The sequence below is a fragment of the Leiobunum rupestre genome, chromosome 11 (assembly GCF_980474605.1).
Source record: "Leiobunum rupestre chromosome 11, qqLeiRupe1.1.hap1, whole genome shotgun sequence".
NCBI lineage: Eukaryota > Metazoa > Arthropoda > Arachnida > Opiliones > Sclerosomatidae > Leiobunum > Leiobunum rupestre.
In genome coordinates, this window is record NC_143394.1 from 24,119,318 (window position 1) to 24,126,141 (window position 6,824).

At 37.0% G+C, this 6,824-nt stretch overlaps 1 long non-coding RNA gene across 6 annotated transcripts; it reads left to right on the top strand.

Moving 5' to 3' along the window:
- The first annotated feature begins 3,583 nt into the window (after positions 1 to 3,583).
- On the top strand, positions 3,584 to 6,349 carry LOC149922017 (uncharacterized). 6 transcript variants are annotated; one of them, XR_016477163.1, is made up of 6 exons: positions 3,584 to 3,681; positions 3,777 to 3,828; positions 4,081 to 4,205; positions 4,269 to 4,529; positions 5,793 to 5,946; positions 6,092 to 6,349. It is a non-coding gene; the product is annotated as an uncharacterized LOC149922017 (long non-coding RNA). The 6 variants fall into 6 exon arrangements; XR_016477159.1 differs by lacking the exon at positions 4,269 to 4,529; XR_016477160.1 differs by lacking the exon at positions 4,269 to 4,529 and having other exon boundaries at positions 4,101 to 4,205.
- Positions 6,350 to 6,824: the final 475 nt, after the last annotated feature.

A 6,824-nucleotide genomic window follows, 5' to 3' on the forward strand; every position in this document is an offset into this window, starting at 1 on the left:
AATACATCCCCGAACCAGAGCCAGAGTGGGTCTTAGACCCATCGGTTAACCAGACAATTTCTCCTCTGGTCCCGAGGGTACTATGATTGGCCCACTCCGTACGGCTTGGAAAATAAGTATTGAAAGGCTTACTAAAATTTAACATCGTATCAGAAGCCATTAGGTAGACAGGTAGCTGACTTGAAATTTCCCGGTAGATCTTGGTGTGGCTATTATCCCAAATATTCGCCTTCCACCAACCATTCTGGTTGAGCCTATAGGCTCCCATAGCAGCAGCTTCCTCTATGAAAAGATGAAGAGGAAGAATGTTAAGGAGAATTTCTAGAGAAGCACTTGGGGCTGTTCTCATAGCTCCTGTGATGCTGACACAAGCCAGCCTTTGTAGGATGCGCAGATCGCTCTGCACAGTCTTGATTCGGACTCTAGGCCACCAGACCACTGCAGCATGGTCTGATGATCATGGTGTACAGCCAGAAGACCACTTAAGGGCTAAGTCCCCATGACCTGCTAACTGCTAGTTCTCCAAAGTAACATCTTAGCCTTCTTAACTATAGAGTACAGGTGAGACTTCCACGTTAGTTTGCTGTCAAGAATAACACCAAGGTACTTAACCTCCGTTCTTCCACTCAAAATAGTCCTAAATAAGAAGATATCATTAAGAGTGTTGCGAGTAAAAGGAACAAGAACCGTTTTATTAGGATTAACCGTAAGATCAACTTCCTTGCACCAGTTTTCCACTGATGCAAGAGCCCCTCTTACTAAATCGCTAATAGTGTTGGGGAACTTTCCCGTAAAGATGATGGCGATATCGTCGGCAGAGCCGAAGCAGCGGAACCCATCCCTGTTTAGCCTCACCGAAAGTTCATCCACAACCAGGCACCAAGGCTGGTGGTGACAATAAGGGATTCACCAAGCAGGGAGGATACCACCACATGATTCGTCAGCATAGCTTTGTTCCAAAGACAGTGTGTCATTAATGCCAAAGCGCTTTGCAGCCTTCATGATGACTGCGCTGGACACCTTATCAAAAGCACCCTCTATATCAAGGAAAACTGCTAACGCTATTTCCTTAAAGTTAATAGCCCTTTCAATGCAGTTAGTTATGCCATGAAGGGCAGTCTCAGTAGATTTGCCCTTTTGGTAGGCATACTGAGCCGTTGAGAGAGGTGTATGAGAAATAACCTCCCCTCTAATATAATTGTCTACCAATTGCTCCAAAATCTTTAGAAAAAAGGAAGTCAAAGTGATTGGCCTAAAGACCTTAGCCTCGAGATAGTTAGATTTCTCGAGGTCACCCTAGAAAGTTTCCAGGTACTAGGAATATATCTAAGGGCAATACACGCCCTATAGATTCTACTCAACATTGGGCAGATAATATCAATGCCCTCCTGCAACAGAATGGGAATGGTCCCATCCAGCCCCGGAGACTTATAGGGCTTAAAAGACTTTATTGCCCAAATAAGTCTGGAGTGCGTCAGAATCAGTACTGTTCGTAATTCTGGAGTCAGGAAAGTGTACATCTAACATACGAAGAATGACTACCATCTTTCAACTCAATAGTGTCAAGATGTTTAGTCTTATCGTTGCCCATAACTTTCATTAACTTAGCCGTACTGGGAATATAGATATTCTCACAGAAATTCCTCCACGAGTATGCAGTGAGGGTGTGCTTGTAGGCAACCGACCTCTTAGCTTTATTAAAAAGCCTCCTAGATTCTTTGCGAAGCCTACCAATCTCATTGTTCCACCAAGGAACTAGCCAATTTGTCAATAACGCATGATTGATTTTCAGGAGTGATTATTGCATAATCCAGCAATACTGCTGATGATATAGCAGCAGTTTCTCGAATCGACGTGACGAAACGATCACTGCCCGCAGCAGTGTTTGTCAACTTAATGCGCATCTGTGTTTGTGATGAGGAATGCAAAATTTTTAAGACTGTTTGAGGGGGCGAACCACCGCTCAAAGTACCCGAAACTTCTCATTAGGCTTGATCTAGTTTTTAGTGACTATAGATTGCACATGTACCAAAATCTACACGTGGAAAGTCCATCCGAACTTTCTTATACAAAATCTCAATTTTAGTAAAATTTTCGGGATTTTGATCAAGCCCGGCTTTTTTGTACGAGTTACTGCCATGGTCCCACAACTTTTCTGCATAGTGCCTCATTCAAATTAAAACTTTCGATTTTTTCAATACACCCTACTAGTCACTCCGCGTAATCGGTGTACAAACCTGTACCTTTGACTGTACTAATGAGATTACGCGTAATCAGAGTTGCCAGATGGGCGGTTTTCCGCCCAAATTGGGCTGCTTTGCGGAGGCTGTGGCGGGGAAAAAACCTTTGGGCGGGAGGCGGTTTTTTGGGCTGGTTCCCAAAATTCGAGGCGAAGTAACGGGGTACCGGTTTTCCCCCTTCCAACCCCATCCTTCATAACGGGAATCAACGTTCCTAGAAAATATAAGCTGGACCCAGCTTTGCAAAGTGTGATGTTTTCAATAATTTTCCAAAATTATTTTCAAATAACGCGCCAATTCCCGTTCTATAGCAGAAATTGGTAATTTTTTTGGGGCGGGAATTTGGGCTCTTTTGGGGTTAATCCGATTTTGGCTTGTGCGGGAATTTGGGCTTGTTTTAAATTTGGTTTGTGCGAGATCTAAAATATTATTCTGGCAACTCTGCGCGTAATCATTAGTCTGTACCTTTATCAGTGTTGACTACGCGTTTGGTAATCGGTGTACAGGTCATCTGACAGTGGTTAAATTACCTATGAGAAGAAGTAATCAATATCAACGAAATCTAAAAATGCAGAAGATATTTTATTTCAAAAAATTAAAAAATTAACCTGACTAGTTTCGGACAACGTTATTGGTCCATCATCAAGGGGGAAATAAAATATCTTGTGCACTTTTAGATTTCGATATTGATTACTTCTCGTATTATCGTGCAAGTCGCTAGACAATTAATTAAATTAAATTACCTAGTTTACAATTTCTCTGTCTAATGGAAAGCAATTTTAGGCCTGGTTGCACAGTTATGAACAACTTGGTTAATACATTGCATAATATGTGGCGAACAGTGGAGGATATTGAGATAGTAAAACTCAGTGATTGGATGTTTAGGGATAGTGAAATTTTTATAAACCTCTATTCTATTAATTGCTTGTTTAAAAATTAGAATGAAAGTACTCTTTATTTACTAAGTAAATTTAATTTTAATTAAAATGGCGCCATGCTGATTTTGGCCACTTTAAACTTTAAACTTTATCTCAACCACGGCCCCCTGCACGCGCTCACGCTGCTCGCGACGATAGCGGCCCCAGCGATCGACTGAAAATTGCGAAAGTGAAATTAGTTAACTTTTTTCCTACATCGACCTTTGGCGCTGACGTAACAACTAAGAAATGGCTGGAGTATATGGCGAAAACGTTCCAATTTTTAGAGTTTCATTAATTATTACTAATTGTGTAATTTTAGGGTTATAATTTCTTTCCGTAATCTTTAAATTACTTATTAATAAATAAGTAAAATACATTTGGATATTTTTTAAATCAAAATACGCGCCGAGAAAACCAGACAAAGAAGACGCTGTCGACGTTAATAATGTAAACAAAAGAACTAGTCATGTGTCCTCTTATCAGCTGTTGTTTTTCGATTTTATTCTTAGAGTTCTTTGACAGTAAGTTGTTTTAATATTTACAAAGTTAACTTCAATTTAAGTAAATAAGTAGTAAATGTAATGCAGATTATAAAACTAGAATATTATTTTTACAGTTAACAAAGTGAGACAATGTTGAAGATTGCTGAAAATCTATGTATGAGACATGTAAGCATTCTAAATCACAGACTCACTAGTCTCACTCACAGTTCACAAATCACAATATGGGTTAGGCCTAAATGTAGAGATTCCCATTTTTTTTTACCATAATTTAAGTTAAAATTGGTTTTGGTTAATTGCTTTTAATCCATTCCTGACTAAGAATCTCGATAACTTAGTAGTCCCACGCTCACATTAAAGTAATCAGCTTTTTTTAAGTAAAATTCATCAAGATTCAATTAAAATTACTGGATGATGTAGGAACATGCTGAAGGATGTAGGAACATGCTGAAGGATGTAGGAACATGCTGGATGATGTAGGAACATGCTGGATAATGTTGAAATATGCTGGATGATGTGGATAAACATTCTTTTCGTTTCTGATGGTAGTTATATTCGAATTTGAGACCTTATCGTATATTGGCTCATATGTAATGCCACCAATTAAGTAATAGGTAGTGACGTACATCTGGTTCCAAATCCTACGATTACGCATAAGCCTTACAACAGACTATCATTAACTGAAGTTCCTTAAAATGCAAACCACAAACCAATCTTCCATGTGAAGTGTATGCTTCGTTGACTACAAAATCATTCCTAGAGATGCTCTTAATCCACAGTTTGTATAAATTTTCATCAGCGGGTAACTGATGAAATGACACTTTGGCCTTCTTAAAAGTAGATGAACACAATGGAACAGAACAATGCTGGTATTTTTTAATTGGGTAATTTGGAGGGGCAGGTCACTTCCTTGATTAACGACGCATCTCTTAAAAGATTAAATCGTGATTATTTTGATTAAATTCAATTTAATTACGATTATGTTGATTAAATCATGTTTAATTAATTAATATAATCTTTAAATCTGATTTAATCATGACTAAATGATTAAATCGTGATTAGTATGATTAAATCGCGATTAGAAATTAGAACGAGAATAAGAATGATTATATTGCCGATTGGAATGATTATAATTGTGCGTGATTTTATCGAGCTTATTAGAATAATTTACTAAATGATTAGAATTATTATTTCGTATTTACCGCGAGCGATAAAATCTCGATTCGCCCGATTATATTGATTAAAATGTTTAAATCGTGATTAAAATGATTAAATCTAATTAAAATGTTTAAATCTGATTAAAATGATTAAATCCTGATTAAAAAAATTAGATCCTGATTAGAATGATTAAATCTCGTTTAAAGCGTGGTTAGATTTTCTAATCTTGATTAATTTTTGTTAAAGTCATTCAACAGTACTAGTCTGTTCTTACTAGTCAGTTTTCTGTTGTACTACCATCGTTTCATTAATTGTAATGTATATATATATATATCTTAACCAAGTCGAAAATAAACCGTTCATTACTTGTAGCTGATGTCACTGGATTTATTTCGGTATCTGCGCTCTGCTCCATGTTGCTGTTGAAAACTTCCAACAATTTGTTTAATTTTAATTACCCTGATTTAATCACGATTACCTTGATTTAATAATTTTACTATGATTAAGACGCACCCAAAATGGAAGTGACCTGCCCCTCCCGGTAATTTTCACTTATTAAAAAAACAGGATGTAACGCAGCCAGGGTAATAGCATTTGAGCAAAGTATTAATGTTTTATCTTATGCAAATTATAAAGAACAAAGTTTGGTGAATATGACAAAAATTATGAGCAGTTATCATAATTATAGTCTTAAATAACTACAAAATACAGTTTTTAATAACTTGAAAACTCATTGCCAATACAAAACTTAAACCATTTATGGTTAGGCTTAGCAATAAAATGTTACCACTCAAAATATTGAGATATTTATTAAAAAAAAATTTTTGAAATGAAAACTTACATACTTAAAAAGTGTAATTACTAATTGTTTGTTACAAACTTCTCCAAATTCAATAAAACAGTTGGAAAAAAACTTCACTAATGCAAATTCATCGCCTTTGAAACGTATGTTAAACTTCCCGCCTCTTTGATAGATTCCGGTTGTTACACCAGCGTTCCAAGCGACGGAAAATCGCTGTCGCGAAAATACATGGGGAGGAAATTCTTTGCCGGGGCCGCTATCGTCGCGAGCAGCGTGAGCGTGAGCGCGTGCCCATGTCTCAACCATATTTTTGTTTGCAAAAAAAGGTGGGAAAATTCCCCATTTTTTCATGCTTTCTGTATGTGGCTTGATAGTATCTTGCTAACTTGTCACATGGGAAACCAAAGACCTAATCTTAGTTTTTCAAATGAAAAGTTTTTTGTGAAGCTTGTTTATTAACTTTCATTAAAGGGAATAGAACCTCCAACATGTTCTTTATGGAAGACCCCATCAATTTCCTTTATTACCTTCACAATCAGTGATTATCAGCGCTGCAGGTGTGAAAAGTCATGGGAGGCAGCGGACAATATTGGAACCCTCGGATAGCGACAAAAATACCAGCATTGTTAAAGAAAAGAAAACTAGATTGCAGCTTTCCTGGAACTCAAATAATTCAATATTTTTTACCTCAAAGGTGCTTTACAATTAAAACACAAATTATTAATTGAATCGTCATATATGTGAATAACAACAGTCAGAAATACCATTTGAAGTCACAAAGCAGTGAGGGTGGTAGCAATTATGCTGTCATGAACCATTACAACAATTCCAAAATCTGAGGTAGAAGGACCTTTATTTATTATTTATGATCTAATTCTTTAAAGTCTAATTGCAACCAAAAATGATAATCTCCTATATGGTAGCTATGGCACTTAAAAACATGGAGGCTATTTTAAAGAATAGGTCCCTCTCCTATATATTTGTTTTGATGGTTCTATAATATTGTATTTTTCACAAGGAATCTATTGCCCTTAAAATTATTTGTCGGGATTAAATACTGACGGAGATATAGTTAATTCAAAATAATATATAATTGGTCGCGTGTGCATGCGCCCGTCGAACTGGCGCCGGTGTGATCGGCACAGATAAAACATTGGCCTTTTGCAGGGAATTTACGGCTCCCGAATTTTCCCTAGGACGATTC